Raw genomic sequence first — 18,362 nt, forward strand, 5'->3', positions numbered from 1 at the left:
CATACGTAGACCTTTGCTTGTCCTCAAACAAGATACAATATAGAAATCGTTTAAAAATTTAGCCAGATGAAATTTCAAAACACACATCAATTCGTACTAGGTTGCAAGTAAACCTTGTTTAGAAATAACCTGAGTCTAATCTTGACATCAAGAACTACCGTTACAACATCCGATAACCTTACCTCATGCAAACCAGTTCGAGTCATGCTATTATAACCAACCTAGTTCTTTTTCTCTTATTTCACCCGTTTTCATTCTAGCGAAATCACATTAAGCCCTTTATCGTTTCGCGCACATAGTGGAGTGACCGGTTAGTGATTCTGATCCCCTTTTTAGCTTGAAGCTCTGGTACATTAGTCGGATAACTTCGTTTCTTGGTTCATTGCAAATTGCGGGGGATCGAACCGTAGTCCGCCCTATCAAGTTCAGCACCAGATACCTGCTGAACCAACTCATAATGGATCTTTCGTGTTATGCTTTTGTATGATCTGCAACCTTTAGATTAAATGATTTGGTAAGGATCACCTAACTTAGTTAGTGCATTTCCTGATATATATATATATATATATATATATATATATATATATATATATATATATATATATATATATATATTATATATATATATATATATATATATATTTTGGGAATCATTCACTTATATTCATTGGCCCTCCACGTAGTTTGCTATTAAGATGGTGTTGACTTCTTGTATAAACTACTCGGGGTTACTATAAAGTTAAAAGTCCAGGGACTTGTATAACAGGTACCTTTCTGATCTAACATGTTGAGGTTTGTTTAGAGCGTTGGTATGGTAATAATTTGTCTTGATTTCACTCAAGATTTGTAAAATAAGCAACCTTTATATTTATTGATTGTGTTAAATTTTTGTTATGGCTCAAGAAAGTTGAGGGGAATAGATAATGGAAATTTTTCACACTAGGGACTTAACTTAAAATAAATATATATTATAATAACTAAATATTTTTTTTTATATATATTAAGAAAGGGAAATAACAATGATAGGGGAAAGATAACATACTTGAAAAGGGAAGATTTAAAGAACAAGGTTTTTCCCCCCCACACTTAAATGAAACATTGTCCCCAATGCTTCAAAGAAAACAAAAGAAATAGAAAAAGAAAAGGAAACTAAAATCAATGCTGCCTGCCGCCTCTGGTTCTTGGACCTGGTGATCGTTGACGTACTTCTAAGTCGTCAAACCTGCTGAGCAACTCAACGAACCGCTAATCGGTTATTGCATTCCTCGCTTCCTGTTGTTGTTGTTGCATCTGGCGCATCATCTGCATCACTTCGAGATTCTGCGCTTGCATACCATCGATAGCATCCATGATGTCGTCGTTGGTTGTTGGCCTTCTTCGACGATGACGTCGTGAGGATGGACCAGCTGCATTATCGGAAGGGTTGAGCGGGACTGATTGTTGTGCAGGAACCTGATCACCTTGCTCCATTTCTTCAAACTCGTTTGTAGGCGGGTTTGCGTGCGTAGGCTCGGTAGCTTCGGGAGCATTTAGATCATAGATGTGGCGGTTGGGATTGGTGACATCTGTTAGGGCAATGTTGGGTAAAACAACGCTTGGGACTTCCTGGTTGTTCACCATAAGGTAATACCCTCCGCCTACCCTGTTTTTGATTAGGCGGCTGGACCGACAGTAGCTTATATCCATAAATAGGGGTAGGAGAGATTGTAAATTTTGAAGTCGATCCCCAAGATTTAAGCCAAGTGCTATGGTGGTGATTAATCCACCAATTACAAAAGGTTGACGGCCTCTAGCACATAGGGTGCGGATATGATGAAATAGGAAGGAGGCAGCGTTTACCTGTGTATCTGCTGCAAAGACGCAGTGGAGGAAAAATAATTCCTTGGCGTTGACTTTGCTGTTGTTCGGTCGACCAAAAATAGTGTTTTGTAGGATACGGATGAAGTACCGGATGGTTGGGTTATGTATATGCGAAGCAAGTAATACATCCCAGTTGTTGGTTTCCACAACGGAAATTTTTCTAAAGAGGTTGAAGGCATTTATATGCCACTGGGAGTTCGGAGGTATCCTAGGGTGGACTTGACCTTCTATAGGGAATTGTAGCATGGTGCTCAATTGGTTTTGGGATAGGGAGTACTCGGTGTTGAACATGCGGAAGGTTGCGGTACCGGTTAAGTACTCGTCTTCACCGGTAGGAATGTTGTACGAATAAGAACTTAGAAATTCTAAGGTGAGTGATGGATATGTAGGTTGATTGTGTGTACAAAGAAAGGTTAAATCAGCAAGGCGGAGCATCCATTCTATACCTTGAAGTAATCCTAATTCTTGTAAACAAGTTAAATCAGGATACCTGGTAGAGATGACACCTCGCTGTTGGAAACGCTCGAACTGCTCCCTTTGATAATTATCATCTTCGGATCGGAAGATGATATTTCTGAAATCTTGGTTTCCCGCCATACCGATAAGTGGTTTGAAAGAGGTAATAAGGGGAGAAGGGAAATGAAATTGATTTTATAGAATGGTTTGTGGTGTATGAAGAAAGGTATGGTGGGTATTTATAGGAAAAGATTTGGAAGTTGGAAAGGGAGTGGTTAAAAAGTAAATAAATGTGGGTAAATGTGAATAAATGGGGAAGGTAAAAAGTGGGTGGTGTAACGGTCGTGTCTCCAACGGTTAGTAACGTTCACATAGTCTGCAGGTGTCACGCTCGTGACAGGGGTGTTACGGGCGTCACAGGCACTTGGTGTGACGACCGTAATGGATTGTGTGACGCTCGTCACACAGTCATTCTTGCAACGTACTTTGTTTTTATCATTATATTTTATTGTTGTTATTTTGTGATGCATATGTTTATTTTATTTTGCTATTGTGATACTTTTAAATTGCCTTGCATGCTATTCTACTTTCATATATATATATATATATATATATATATATATATATATATCTTTAATAAGTTATGTAGGTAGCAACAATAGAGAGCATTATTGATAGATATTGCATAAGTCATAATAAAGTAAAATAAATCAATAGCTTCATAAAATAATCATAATGTAACATTGGAAGACAAAAGCAAACATGCGAAAGAAAAACAAATACTAAAATAATTTGAAACAAAATTAATGAATAACCTAAACTAAAACTAAGTAACTAAGAAAAACAACTTCTATCCATCTGCATGATCTCTGGCCGGAGGAGCAAAGGAGTTAACACGGTTTAGCAACTCGTGGAACTGATTTGTCATACTGTTCATGTATCCCAGAAATTCTTGTCCCATGTTAGCTAACTCTTCTCTGAGGGCGTCCTGTTCTGACATCAAAGCCTGAATGGTGATGTTATAGTTAGTTCCGGGCATATGATGTCTAAGATCGGGTATCGCCGATTCTTCGGTCGGGACAGGTTGAGGAGGAGGATCAATATCATAATAACCAGATGGTGTCTGAGGGTCAGATTCAGCATAAGGAATCTGGTCGTCACAAATCTCATAGTCCTGGATGGATTCAGTAGATCTAGCAGGAGAGGGTGTTCCGTTCAGATTGTAGAGCCAGTTATTGCGGTTATGAACACTAGTCCTTGGACTAGGCAAGGTGAATAGGCAAAGAACTTGGTTGTTAATTATAAGCTCAAACTCTTCAGACCCTAGGTTTGCTATAAACATAGTGTTGAAGAGGAAGGGTATACTCATAGTCGCAATGCCACAAAAGGGCTTAAGTCAAGCATAGGTTGACGTAATCCGATAGCATTACCAATCATGGTTATCAAGCAGCCTATTTGAATTGGTGCTCGTTCATCTTGGATAAGGCGGTCAAAATTTTCCAATATAAAAGTGGCACCGTTTACTGGACGGTTCTGGGAAGCACAAAACATGATGAAGAGTTCATCACGTGATACTATAGTAATATTTGACTTCTTCCCAAATAAGGTGTGGGCCAGGATCTTATGGAAATAACAAAAGGCCGGGTTATGTATGTTTCCAGAGAGAAACTCATGTTCCTCGGGATCGTCATTTCCAGTCAAGCTTCCCCAAAAGTGTTCAAGTTCTCTATATTCAAAAAGTTCTTCTTGGCTCACTGTGAATGTATCAAAAGAGGTAGGGAAACCTAAAAGGTTGGTAAAGTCTTGAATGTTAAATTGATACTCCATGTTGAACATTCTGAACTGGATGAAACCTCTGCTTATTCCTTTTCCATGGCTGGGTAGATAGATCAGAGAACTAAGGAATTCTAGCGTTAGTCTCCGGTAAGTGACGAAATGTCTTCGGATAAGAGTGGTTTCCCACCCTATTTGACTCAGCAAATACAGGACACTCTCTCTTAGTCCAAGGGCAGTCATTGCCCAATCATCAGCATACAAACTAGGTAGCATCTCTCTCTCTCTGCTAGTTCCTCAAACTTTTGTTTCTGAGCTTTCCCTCTGAATTTGGTACCCATACGATCAATTTGTCCCATCAGGTTAGTGTTAGCTAGAGAAAGGAAAAACAAGAGTTTTAGTCAGGATTTGGCCAAATGCCGAAAGAAGAAAAGAATAAAATTTTTATAAGTTAAAATAAATTAAGAATGAATACTAAATAAAATTTAGAAGAATAATTAAAGAAGAAATAAAAATAAAATAAAGAACATTTTGTGGGTTGTCTCCCACGAAGCGCTTTGTTTAATGTCGCAAGCTCGACATAAAAACTATCAAATATAATCTATAACTTCTGAAGGCATTACGTCTAAATGCAGGACTTGTGAATCTTCATTGTTCTCTGCATAGTGATAATGTTTTAGACGCTGCCCGTTTACGATAAATGGTTCCATAGATTTTCCTTTAATTTCCACCGCTCCACTGGGAAAAACATTGGTGACTTGGAAAGGACCTGACCATCTAGATCGTAGTTTTCCCGGGAATAACTTTAGCCTAGAGTTGAACAAAAGGACTATATCACCTTGTTTGAAGATTTTTCTTGATATACGTTTATCATGCCATTTCTTCGTTCTTTCTTTGTAGATTCTGGCATTTTCGTAGGCGTCTTGTCGAAGTTCCTCTAATTCATTTATGTCAAGAATTCGCTTTTCACCAGCGGCCTTATAGTTTAAATTTAGATTTTTAATAGCCCAGTAGGCCTTATGTTCTAATTCTACCGGGAGGTGGCAAGATTTTCCATAAATAAGCTTAAATGGGGTTGTCCCTATGGGAGTTTTGTAAGCGGTTCGATATGCCCATAAAGCTTCTGATAGCTTCAATGACCAGTCTTTCCTTGAAGTGGCGACTGTTTTTTCTAATATTTGTTTGATTTCTCTGTTAAACACCTCCACTTGCCCACTGGTTTGAGGGTGGTAAGGTGTCGCTACTCTATGCCTTACGCCATACTTAAACAATAGTTTTTCGAGTACCTTAGATATGAAATGCGATCCACCATCACTGACTACTATTCTTGGGACACCAAATCTTGGGAAAATTATATTCTTGAAGAGTCTAGTTACTACTCGTGTGTCGTTTGTTGGAGAAGCTATAGCTTCAATCCATTTTGATACGTAGTCGACCGCTACGAGTATGTACTTGTTACCGAAAGAAGGTGGAAAAGGTCCCATGAAATCTATCCCCCACACGTCGAAAATCTCTACTTCCAAAATACCCTTTTGTGGCATCTCATCACGTCTAGATATGTTTCCTGTGCGTTGACATCTATCACATTTCTTGATGGCCGCATGCACATCCTTCCATATATTTGGCCAATAAAAACCGGCTTGTAGGATTTTGGAGCAGGTCTTGGATGTACTTGCATGTCCACCATAAGGAGCGGAGTGACAGTGTTGGATTATATTTTCTATCTCTTCTTCAGGTATACACCGACGGAAAATACCATCGGGGCCTCTTTAGAAAAGTAAAGGGTCATCCCAGTAATAATGTTTTATGTCATGGAAGAATCGTTTCTTTTGTTGGTAAGATAAATTAGGTGGAACTATTCTGGCAGCTAAATAATTGACGAGATCAGCGTACCATGGTGTAACACATATAGCTAAGGTGGTTTCTACCTGTTTATCAGCTTTATTTTCTTCCAAAGTAGCTATAAGTTTATCGTACGAGAAATCATCGTTGATCGATGTTCTTTCCGGTTCAAGGTTTCGAGTCTAGAGAGGTGATCTGCTACTACGTTTTCAGTTCCTTTCTTGTCTTTGATTTCCAAATCGAACTCTTGTAGCAACAGGATCCACCTTAGGAGTCTAGGTTTAGCATCCTTTTTTGTTAAGAGGTACTTGATAGCAGCGTGGTCGGTGTAAACGATTATTTTAGCTCCGACCAAGTAAGAACGAAACTTATCTAGTGCAAACACTACTGCTAAGAGTTCTTTCTCGGTTGTGGCGTAATTCATTTGTGCTTCATCTAGAGTTCTACTTGCGTAATATATGACGTGAAGCTTTTATCCTTTCGTTGTCCTAAAACAGCGCCCACGGCGTAATCACTTGCGTCACACATTATTTCGAATGGTTCATTCCAATCCGGGGTCTGCATTATGGGTGCGGAGATCAATGCTTGTTTAAGCGTTTGGAATGCTTCTAAACATTTATTGTCGAAGATGAATTCAACATCCTTCATCAATAGTCCGGTCAAAGGTTTAGTTATTTTAGAGAAGTCTTTAATGAATCGTCGGTAAAAACCGGCGTGTCCTAAGAAGCTTCGTACTTCTCTCACAGTTTTCGGAGGTTGAAGGTTTTCGATTACCTCTATTTTGGCTTTGTCTACTTCAATTCCTCTATTTGAGATGATGTGTCCTAAAACAATTCCTTCTTGTACCATAAAGTGACATTTTTCCCAATTAAGTACTAGGTTTACTTTTACACATCGCTCTAGAACTCTTTCTAGGTTTTCAAGACATTCTTCGAAGCTTTGTCCGCATACGGAAAAGTCATCCATAAATACTTCCATGATGTTTTCGAGAAAATCGGCGACTATCGCCATCATGCACCTTTGGAAGGTTGCGGGAGCATTGCACAAGCCAAACGACATTCGTCGATAAGCGAAGGTGCCAAAAGGACATGTGAATGTTGTCTTTTCTTGGTCATCAGGATGAATTGGTATTTGAAAGAAGCCTGAGTAACCGTCTAGATAGCAGAAATGAGAATGTTTTGCTAATCGTTCTAACATCTGGTCAATGAATGGTAAAGGGAAATGATCTTTTCGGGTTGCTTTATTTAGTTTCCTATAGTCAATGCACATTCTCCATCCCGATTCGATTCGTTTGGTTATAGTTTCTCCTTTTTCATTTTCAATAACTGTTATACCTCCTTTCTTTGGTACTACGTGTACCGGACTAACCCATTTGCTATCAGATATAGGATATATGATACCTGCCTCTAATAACTTTGTTACTTCCTTCTTCACTACCTCACTCAGGATCGGGTTTAGTCTCCTCTGATGTTCCCTAGAGGTTTTACAGTCTTCTTCTAGCATGATGCGGTGCATACAAATAGAAGGACTTATTCCTTTAAGATCGGTGATGTTGTATCCTAGTGCGGTTGGATATTTTCTTAAGATATGTAGGAGTTTTTCGGTTTCGAGTTTTCCTAGGTCTGCATTAACTATCACTAGTCGTTCAAGTTCTAAGTCTAGGAATTCATATCTCAGATTTTTGGGAAGTGTTTTCAGGTCTAGGGTTGGTTTCTTAAGGCATTGCGTAGGGTCCGGTGTTATTGCTAAACATTGGTTGAGTTTGTCTTCTACACGATAGTCAGACAATTTGTCATTTTCTAACTCTGTTTCTTTTATGCATTCATCGATGATATCCATGAAGTAACATGTATCTTCTATTGCAGGTGCTTTCAAAAACTTGGAAAGAATGAACTCAATTTTCTCTTCTCCTACTTCGAAAGTGAGTCGTCCTCGTTTTACGTCTATGATCGCACCGGCGGTTGCTAAGAATGGTCTTCCCAATATAATGGGTGTAACTTCATCTTCTCTAATGTCCATAATTATGAAATCAGTTGGAATGTAGAATTGACCTATGCGCACGGGAACATTTTCAAGAATTCCTACAGGATATCTAACGGAACGATCTGCTAATTGCACAGACATTTTAGTTGGTCTTAATTCTCCCATTTCCAGTTTCTTGCATATGGATAAAGGCATAACACTGATACCGGCTCCTAAATCGCATAGAGCCTTATTAATGACAAATTTTCCTATGTGACAGGGTATAGAGAAACTACCAGGGTCCTTAAGTTTTGGAGGCATATTCTGGATTATGGCGCTACATTCAGCAGTGAGTGTAACGGTTTCGCTCTCTTCAAGTTTCCTCTTATTAGAAAGAATTTCTTTTAGGAACTTAGCATATGAGGGCATCTGCGTAATAGCTTTTGTAAACGGAATTGTGACGTTTAATTGTTTCAGTAAGTCAACAAATTTTTTAAATTGGCCCGCATCTTTGGTTTTAATAAGCCTTTAAGGGTAAGGGATAGGTGGTTTATAAGGTGGTGGAGGTACATAGGGTTCTTTCTTTTCTACGGTTTCCCTATTACTTTCTTCCTTTTCCTTAGGTTTACTTTCTTCCTCAGTTGACTTTTTAGAGTTTTGGTTTTCCATCCTTGGATATACTGGTCCTTCCACTTCCGTTCCACTTCTTAGTATGATTGCATTTGCGTGGCTTTTCGGGTTAGGTTGGAGTTGTCCAGGAAATGTACCAGTTGGGGCAGCTGTAGGCGCTTGTTGTTGAGCTACTTGTGATATTTGTGTTTCCAGCATTTTGTTATGGGTAGCCAGGGAATCTACTTTACTTGCTAGTTGTTTGATTTGTTCGCTAGTGTGTATATTCTGGTTTAAGAAATCTTTATTGGTTTGCTGTTGAGAAGCTATGAAGTTCTCCATCATGATTTCTAAGTTGGATTTCCTAGGAACATTATTGTTAGGTGTAGATGGGGTCGGCTTTTGATATCCAGGAGGTATATCTGGGGCTTGATTTGGAGCTTGTCCTGGTGCGTATAAAGCATTATTACTCTTAAATGAAAAATTAGGATGGTTCTTCCAGTTAGAGTTATAGGTGTGCGAGTAGGGATTTCCTTGAGCATAATTCACTTGCTCTGCTTGGATTCCTGTTAGGAGTTGACAATCTGCAGGAGTGTGACCTTGGATTCCACAGACTTCGTAATTCTGAGTTGCGGCAACCACGGTGGTTGGAGGTGATACATTTAAACTTTCAATTTTCTAGGCCAGAGCATCCACTTTTGCATTAACATGATCAAGGCTACTTATCTCGTACATGCCACTTTTCGTTTGAGGTTTCTCTACCATTGCTCGGTCGCTTCCCCACTGATAATGGTTTTGGGCCATGCTTTCGATAAGTTGATAAGCATCGGCATAAGGTTTATCCATAAGCGCACCACCTGCGGCGGCGTCTATTGTTAATCTTGTGTTGTACAAGAGACCATTATAGAAGGTATGAATTACTAACCAGTCCTCTAAACCATGGTGTGGACAAAGTCTCATCATGTCTTTGTATCTTTCCCATGCTTCGAAAAGAGACTCGTTATCTTTCTGTTTAAATCCATTTATCTGGGCTCTCAACATAGTTGTTTTGCTCGGAGGAAAATATCGGGCAAGGAAGACTTTCTTCAACTCGTTCCATGTGGTAACTGAGTTGGAAGGGAGAGACTGAAGCCATCTTCTAGCTTTATCTCTTAACGAGAAAGGAAACAGACGAAGTCGAATTTCCTCTGAAGTGACACCATTAGCTTTAACAGTATCAGCGTATTGAACAAATACGGATAAATGAAGGTTTGGATCCTCGGTAGGATTTCCAGAGAATTGATTCTGTTGCACTGCCTGTAGCAGTGAAGGTTTAAGTTCAAAGTTGTTTGCTTCGATTGCGGGTGGAACAATACTCGAATGCGGCTCATCTTGCGATGGAGCGGCGAAATCTCGAAGAGCACGAGCTGGTTCTGCCATCTCGGGTATCGGTGAAGGAAGAAGATTTTTGAGATCGGGTACTTCGATAGGAGGGAGATTGTTTGCAGCACGATATTCCCGAATTCGTCGTAAGACTCGGAGATATAGTTTGATGTCGTTGATTCGTAAGTAAAACGGCTCGCCTTGTGAGCAAGTGTGTGGCATACAAATCAACGAAAGAAAGAAATAAAATAAAAATTGCCTTAGTCTCTACAGCGTAGCAGAAGAGTTACGATATCGACTAAATAAAAGTCCCCGACAACGGCGCCAAAAACTTGATCGCGACTTTATGAGTCGAATGGGGTACTAACTGCAAGTGCACAGTTCTATCGCGTAGTTTTAAAAGATATCGATCCCACAGGGACTTATGAATCGATATACCGTTTTCTAAGGTTACTTCGTAAAGCTAAGGCGGATGATACTTTGATTGTTTGAGGGAAAAGTTAAAACTAAAATAAGATCTAGGTTAAATATCAATTAAGCGGATATCGGTATGTAGTTCGTCGTAATTAGGGAATCAAGTCTTCGTTGGTTTCTTGGTTTTAAAATAAATCTTTTCAGTGGACACCATTGATTAAAAGTCTTTTCTCAAACTCTCGCTCTGTTGAATAGACTAGGACTTTATATTAACGCAACTGTCACTTATTAGTTAAGTCCAAAATCACTTTTTGAAAACAATAGAATCTATAGAAACTCTTTTTAAGAAAATACTAACCGTTTAAACACCCTCGTCTCAAACTCTCGCTCTGTTGACTTAGATTATATAATTAAATTCAAATGCTTAACTCTCGTCCTCACATTTAACTTTTAAAAATACTTTTTGAAAAATATTAGAATTTAATTAACTCTAAAAATTGCTTTCGCCCTGATCTAGAATTAATGTCCAATTTACACTGTCTAGTTAAAAACTCAAACTTTCGCTCTATTTCTTTTAACTTCTTTATGTCTTTTACTCTCGTACAAAAACTTTGGGATTAATGCTGTAAATTGAGACCATAAAAAGAGTGATTTTATTTTTAAACGTAATTAAACCAACTTAGTTTTGATTCCTTCATTCCGCTTACTTTACATACCAATACCTAAATAAATTAGCCGGACATGCTAAACAGATCTAAACAATCATCATGCTTAAATAAATCCATCTCAGGCAAACAATATAAATAAACAATAATGCAGGGCATATATAAATTCAAACAATAATTAAAGAACCTGAATAATTAATGGCAATCTTGAACACTCCACCACAGACCGGTTGGTATTGTTCTTGAATTCTTCAATCGGACAGGAAAATAAAAAGTGAAGGAATAAAAATCTAGGATCTAACGTAAGGTTAGATCCAGTAAAAGATACACAATAGTTTCCGGTGTAGAAACTATTGTATGAAAAATTAATTAAGTGCTGAAAGATTGACTGGAAAAGAAAATAAAAATTGCAAATAAAGTAAAAACTGTAAAAAGGTAATGCTGTAAAGTATGCTTGCACGGCCGGAAGAGAAAACAAAAAAGGAACCAAGAAGAGAGAGTTTTAGGGTTGGAAGGAAGTGACTATTTATACTAGTCTACTTTGTAACGGTTTCCAAAGCTTTCCGTGTAAAATCCTCACGTTCCAAGAGTCAAGCGAAATAATAGGCTTCAACGTGCCTCTGTTGCATTTCTGAAGCCAAAAATATAGGAGAATGGTGTGACGTCCGTCACACCATGTGTTACGCTCGTAACACAAGGTAGCAGGGCGTGACGCTCGTCACACCTTGTGTGGCGCTCGTCACAGGCTCAGCGCTCATGGCTTGTATTTTTGGGCTGGGCTTTGGTGAAATTGCTTTTCTTCATTTCTTTTTGCACCTCCTTTTCTTCCTTTTTCACTTATGCTTCAAATAAGTTACCTGAGACAAATAAAAGGAAAAATACCAAGTAATATCGAATAAAATGAAATAAATCGAAACAAATAATAATATAATTTAATTAAATCGAGTCCAAAAATGTGATATTATTTCATGTTATCAGCCCTTGTTCCTTTCAAACTTAAAATTTTGTTAAAAGCAACGCATCCACTTTGAAATTGTTACCATGAACTATGAGGTTTTGATCCCTCATTTTTATGTTGGTACGTAGGCACAAGTTCAAAGGTCTTGTCAAACACAAAAGTATAATTAATGAATTCTTTTCTCATCCCCCCATTCTATTTGTTTGCAAACATCATTTTATACAAAGACACATATGCACACAAGAAAGGGCTCCCTAGGAGTACCTAGGATACTTTGGGTGCTAACACCTTCCCTCTGTGTAACCAACCCCCTTACCTGTAATATCTGGCATTTTATTAGTTTTGATTTGAAAACTCCTTATCTTTTGGGTTTTGTTCGTACTTTTCCCCTTTCCCTTAGAAATAATAAAAGCGCAGTGATGACTCTTGTTATGTTGACATCTAGCTTATCCATAGCTTGATGGTCATGAATTTACCGCTACAAGTGCCTCATCCGATTGTTCACACTCTGCCTCGTGTTGAGGATATTATCTACCATTATGAGCCGTCTAAGGGCCCAGATGTATATGAGAATATGGATGAGATGAAAGATCAATTCCTCAAGCTGCGTAAAGAGTTGAAGACATTGAAGTGAAAATATTTGTTTGGGAAGAGTGTTGCTGAACTTTGCTTGGTCCCCAATGTTAAGATCCCAATGAAATTCAAGGTCCCCGATTTTGAAAAATACAAAGGGAATACTTGCCCACTAAGCCATCTTGTGATGTACACCAGAAAAATGTCCACTCAGACATATAATGATCAGTTGTTGATTCACTATTTTCAAGACAGTTTGACTTGAGCTGCTTTAAGGTGGTCTATGGGTTTGGATTGTGCAAGCATCTTTACTTTCAATAACTTAGGCGAGGCCTTTGTCAAGTAGTATAAGTACAACGTGGATATGGCGCCTGATAGAGACCAGTTGAGGTCTATGTCTCAGAAAGATAAGGAGACGTTCAAAGAGTATGCTCAGAGATGGAGAGAGCTTGTTGCCTAGATAAGTCCACCTCTTGAAGAGAAAGAGATGACAAAGATCTTCTTGAAGACGCTGAGTTCGTTTTATTACGAACGTATGATTGCGAGTACCCCCAATAATTTTACCGAAATGGTAAACATGGGGATGAGGCTAGTAGAAGGAGTCTGTGAAGGACGTCTGTCAAGAAGCATCATCCAACAAGAAATATGGTGGGAGTTTCTCCAAGAGGAATGAGGGAGAAACTAACTCAGTGTTAGTAAGGAGGCAGAGGAGGCCTTATGTCAGAAAGAGTTCTCAACCTCGTCAACATCAATATCAAATTTCCTTAGTAATTCCAGTTTTTTCCAACAACTCTAATCAATAAGCTCCAATTCAGCAACAACAACATCAACAACCGCAACAAAGAACCAACTAGAACAACAACAATCATCATCAACAAAACTTCGAGATAAAGAAGGTCTCGTTTGACCCTATTTCTATGACATATTCAGAATTGTACCCGTCATTGGTTCTCAAAAACCTCATTCAGCCAAGAAACCCTCCGTAAATCCCTGAGCCACTACCATGGGGGTTCAAGCCTGACCTTCATTGTGCTTTTAACCAGGGAGCCCATGGTCATGACATAGAGAATTGCTATCAATTGAAATATGAGGTTCAAAAGCTTGTGAAGAGTGGTATGGTGTCCTTTGAGGACAGGGCGCCAAATGTGAAAGCCAATTCGTTGCCTGCTCATGGTAACGCTTCTGTCAACATGGTGGACGACTGTCCAGGGAATTTATGAGTTTTTGATGTATGACGTATCCGAAGATCTCTGGTGTAAATGCACAGGACGTTGTGTTTAATCAGTGACTGTGAACATGTCCATGATGGTTGTGAAATCTATAGCATGAACCCCCGTGGGTGTATGATCGTCAAGAGAGATATCCAGAAGTTGATGAATGAGAATGTAATCCAGATTCAATAGTCAAGGGATATAGATGATGTGAATGTTATTGTACCAATGTTCAAGACCCTTGAGCGGGTAGTTATCCAATTTGAGAGTAGCAGCAACAATAATGTTAATAGATTGGTATCTTCGTTGGTTATACGGTTAGCGGGCCCTGTCCCGTATGCATCCGATAAAGTTGTGCCATATCAATACAACTCCACTATGATTGAAGATGGTCAAGAGGTTCCTCTACCATTCGTAGACTCAGTGGTGAATATTGCAGATATTACGAAGGTGACCCGTAGCAGTCGTGTGTTCGGTCTGGTATTTCCAACAGAAGTAGAAGATGTCACAGCAAGTAAGAAAGTAGAGATTCCTGTAGTGAATCCAGTTAGTACTCCAACGTTTCAGTCTGGTGAGTCCATCAAGTTGAAGACTAACGATGATGAGGTGCTAAATTTGATTAAAAGGAGTGAATTTAATGTTGTGGAGCAATTGCTCCAGACACCATTAAAAATCTTTGTGCTGTCATTGCTGATGAATTCTGAGGCACACAAAAAAGCATTGTAGAAAGTGCTAGAGCAGGCTTATGTTGAGCATGATGTGACCGTGGATCAGTTTGACCACATAGTTGCCAACATTACTTCTTGTAATAATCTGAGATTTTGTGATGAAGAGCTTCCCGAGGAGGGAAGGAATCACAATTTGGTGTTTCATATTTCAATGAATTGCAAAGAGGACGCTCTGTCCAATCTGTTGGTTGATACATGGTCATCTTTGAACGTACTTCCAAAATCAACTTTCTCAAGACTCTCTTATCAAGGCGCCCTAATGAGGTACAACGACGTCATTGTCAAAGCGTTCGATGGTTCTCATAAAACTGTCATTGATGAAGTGGACCTTCGAGTGAAGATAAGTCCGAGTGATTTCCAGATTACTTTCCAGCTAATGGATATCCACCCAGCCTACAATTGCTTGTTAGGAAGGCCATGGATTCATGAAGTTGGAGCAATGACGTCTACTCTACACCAGAAGCTGAAATTTGTGAAGAACGACAAGCTTGTCGTTGTTGGTGGAGAGAAGGCATTGTTAGTGAGCCATTTGTCATCTTTCACTTATGTTGATGTTGAGGAGGAGGTTGGAACGCCTTTCCAAGCCTTGTCCATTACTGATGAAATGATGAAAACTGGGGCACCCATGTCTTCTTTGAAAGATGCACAAGAGGCTAGCATTGACAAATGGGGTCGTGTGGTAGAGATTGCCTAGAACAAGAATAGAGATGGATTGGGATTTCAACCAGGGCCGTTCAACGCCAAAGTCAAAGTTATGCAATCAATTTTCCGCAGTGGAAGGTTCATTCATGAGAGTGATCAACACTTAGCTTCCAGTATTGAAGACAGTGGTGATGAAGACGAAGCTTGCGCCAACTTTGTGATGCACGACCAGATTTGCAACAATAAGGTTGCTGTTGATGTTCATGTTGTCATTCATTGTTCTAAGTAATTTGTTTTTATTATTTTTAAAAAAAAATCCTTCTCATATGCCTAAGGGAGAAGTGAATATTGTTGGGCATTTTTATTACTATCACCAATGAAATACAATTTTATTCATCCACATCTACAATGTTTTACTTTTTTGCTTTTTTTGAAAATGGTAATCACAAAAAGCATAAATAAATAATAATCTTCCATCTCCATAATATTTGTTTGCACTCCACTTCTCTAAAATCAAAATATCAAATCATTATGCAAGTTGATTCTCAAACCCATTGAATACAATGATCCTACTCCCTCTCCAAACTTTGATTTCCCTGTGTTTGAAGCGGAGGAAGAGATTGATGATGAAGAAGTATCTAATGAATTATCTCGTTTGCTTGAGCACAATGAGAAAACCATTCATTCGTTTGAAGAATAGATTGAATTAGTCAACTTGGGTTCCAAGGATGATGTGAAGGAAGTCAAGATTGGGTCTCAACTGTGTCCAGAAGCTAAGAAGGGGTTGATTAATCTTCTTCAAGATTATTCTGATGTGTTTGCTTGGTCTTATCAAGACATGCCTAGGTTAGATTATGAGATTGTGGAGTATAGATTATCGTTGAATCTAGAATGTCTGTCGGTCAAATAGAAATTTAGAAGAACTCATCCTGATATGGCAGTGAAGATCAAAGAGGAAGTGCAAAAGCAGATTGATGTTGATTTTCTTGTAACCTCCGAGTATTTGCAGTGGGTGGCCAATATTGTGCCTATTCCTAAGAAAGATGGAAAAGTACGCATGTGTGTTGATTATAGAGATTTGAATAAAGCTAGTTTGAAAGATGATTTTCCTCTGCCACACCTTGATATGTTGGTAGACAATACAACTAATTCAAAGTCTTTTCATTTATGGATGTATTTTTTGGTTATAATCAAATCAAGATGGCACCTGAAGATATGGAGAAGACCACATTCATTACACCCTGGGGAACATTCTGTTATAGGGTGATGCCTTTCGGTTTAAAGAATGCTGGTGCAACGACCAGAGAGCTATGACCACTCTTTTTCCTGATATGATGCATAAAGAGATTGAAGTTTATGTTGATGATATAATTGATAAATCAAGTCATGAAGAAGAACATGTTGAGCATTTGTTGAAGTTATTCCATCGTTTAAGGAAGTACAAACTCCGCTTGAAACCCAATAAGTGTACTTTTGGTGTTCGTTCTGGTAAGTTGTTGGGTTTTATTGTCAGTAAGAATGGTATTGAATTTTATAATGCCAAGGTCAAAGCAATACAAGAGATGCATGTGCCCAAAACTGAGAAGAAAGTCAGAGTTTTTTTTGTCCGCTTGAATTATACCTCAAGATTCATATTGCATATGACTGCCACATATGCGCCCATATTCAAGCTTTTTCGGAAAGATCAGTCTTGTGATTGGACTGAGGATTGCCAAAAATATTTTAACAGTATTAAAGAGTATTTGCTTGAGCCTCTGATTTTGTCTTTGCCTATTGAAGGAAGACCATTGATCATATATTTGACTGTGCTTGATGAGAGTATGGGTTATGTTTTTGGTCAGCAAGATGAATCAGGAAAGAAAGAGTATGCAATTTACTACCTCAGTAAGAAATTCACCGATTGTGAAACTCGGTATTCTATGCTTAAAAAGACATGTTGCACATTGGCTTGGGCTGCTAAGCGTTTGCGCCAATATATGTTGAATCATACTACTTGATTGATATCCAAAATGGATCCAATCAAGTACATTTTTGAGAAGCCTGCTTTAATTGGGAGGATTTCCCGTTGGCAGATGTTGTTATCTGAGTATGATATTGAATACTGATCTCAGAAAGCTATCAAGGGTAGTGTCTTGGCTGACAACTTGGCTCAGTAACCAATTGAAGATTACCAGTCAGTGCAGTATGATTTTCTTGATGAAGAGATTTTGTACTTGAAGATGAAAGATTGTGATGAACCATTGCTTAAAGAAGGGCCAGGACCTGGTTCCCGTTGGGGCATGGTATTTGATGGAGCTGTTAATTCTTATGTTAATGGCATTGGGGCGGTGATTGTTACTCCTCAAGGCACTCATTTTTCGCTTACAGCTAGATTGACTTTCAAGTGTACAAATAATATAGCTGAGTATGAAGCTTGCATTATGGGGCTCGAAGAGGCCATTGATCTCAAAATTAAATATCTTGACGTCTATGGAGATTCAACTTTGATTGTGAATCAGATCAAAGGTGAATGGGAGACGAATAAACCCGGTTTGATACCATATAAAGACTATGCGAGGAGGATTTCAAATTTCTTTACAAAGGTTGAGTTTCATCATATCCCTCGAGATGAAAACCGGATGGCAGATGCTCTTGCAACATTGACTTCAATGATTGTAATGAAATTTTGGAATGAAGTTCCCAATTTGACTGTGATGCGTCTTCATAGGCCAGCTCATGTGTTTGCTGTTGAAGAAGTCAAAGATGAGAAGCCATGGTATTATGATATCAAGTGTTTCCTTCAAAGTCAGATTTACCCGCTTGGGGAATCTTTTAAAGATAAGAAGACTTTGAGGAGATTAGCTGGCAACTTCTACCTAAATGATGATATGCTTTATAAGATAAATTTTGATATGGTTTTTCTCATATGCGTGGAAAGACACGAAGCATAAATGCTGATGATAGAAGTCCATGAAGGTTCCTTTGGTACTCATTCCAATGGATATGTTATGGCAAAAAAGATGTGGATAAGGTTACTATTGGCTGACAATGGAATCTGACTGTTGCAAGTTTGTGAAGAAATGCCACAAGTGTCGAATTTATGCAGACAAGATTCATGTTCCTCCGACACTATTGAATGTCATTTCCTATCCATGGCCCTTCTCCATATGGGAAATTGATATGATTGGTATGATTGAGCCCAAAGCTTTGAATGGACATCGTTTCATTCTAGTGGCTATTGATTACTTCACAAAGTGGGTTGAAGCGACATCGTACACAAATCTGACCAAGCATGTTGTTGTAAGGTTTATCAAGAATTATGTTATAT

At 38.7% G+C, this 18,362-nt stretch overlaps 1 non-coding gene across 1 annotated transcript; it reads left to right on the forward strand.

The window, feature by feature from the left end:
- Nucleotides 1–9,436: 9,436 nt before the first annotated feature.
- Nucleotides 9,437–9,543, forward strand: LOC127099722 (small nucleolar RNA R71). Its single transcript, XR_007794197.1, has one exon. It is a non-coding gene; the product is annotated as a small nucleolar RNA R71 (small nucleolar RNA).
- Nucleotides 9,544–18,362: the final 8,819 nt, after the last annotated feature.

This window comes from Lathyrus oleraceus, chromosome 6 (assembly GCF_024323335.1).
Source record: "Lathyrus oleraceus cultivar Zhongwan6 chromosome 6, CAAS_Psat_ZW6_1.0, whole genome shotgun sequence".
NCBI classification, from domain to species: Eukaryota; Viridiplantae; Streptophyta; class Magnoliopsida; order Fabales; family Fabaceae; genus Lathyrus; species Lathyrus oleraceus.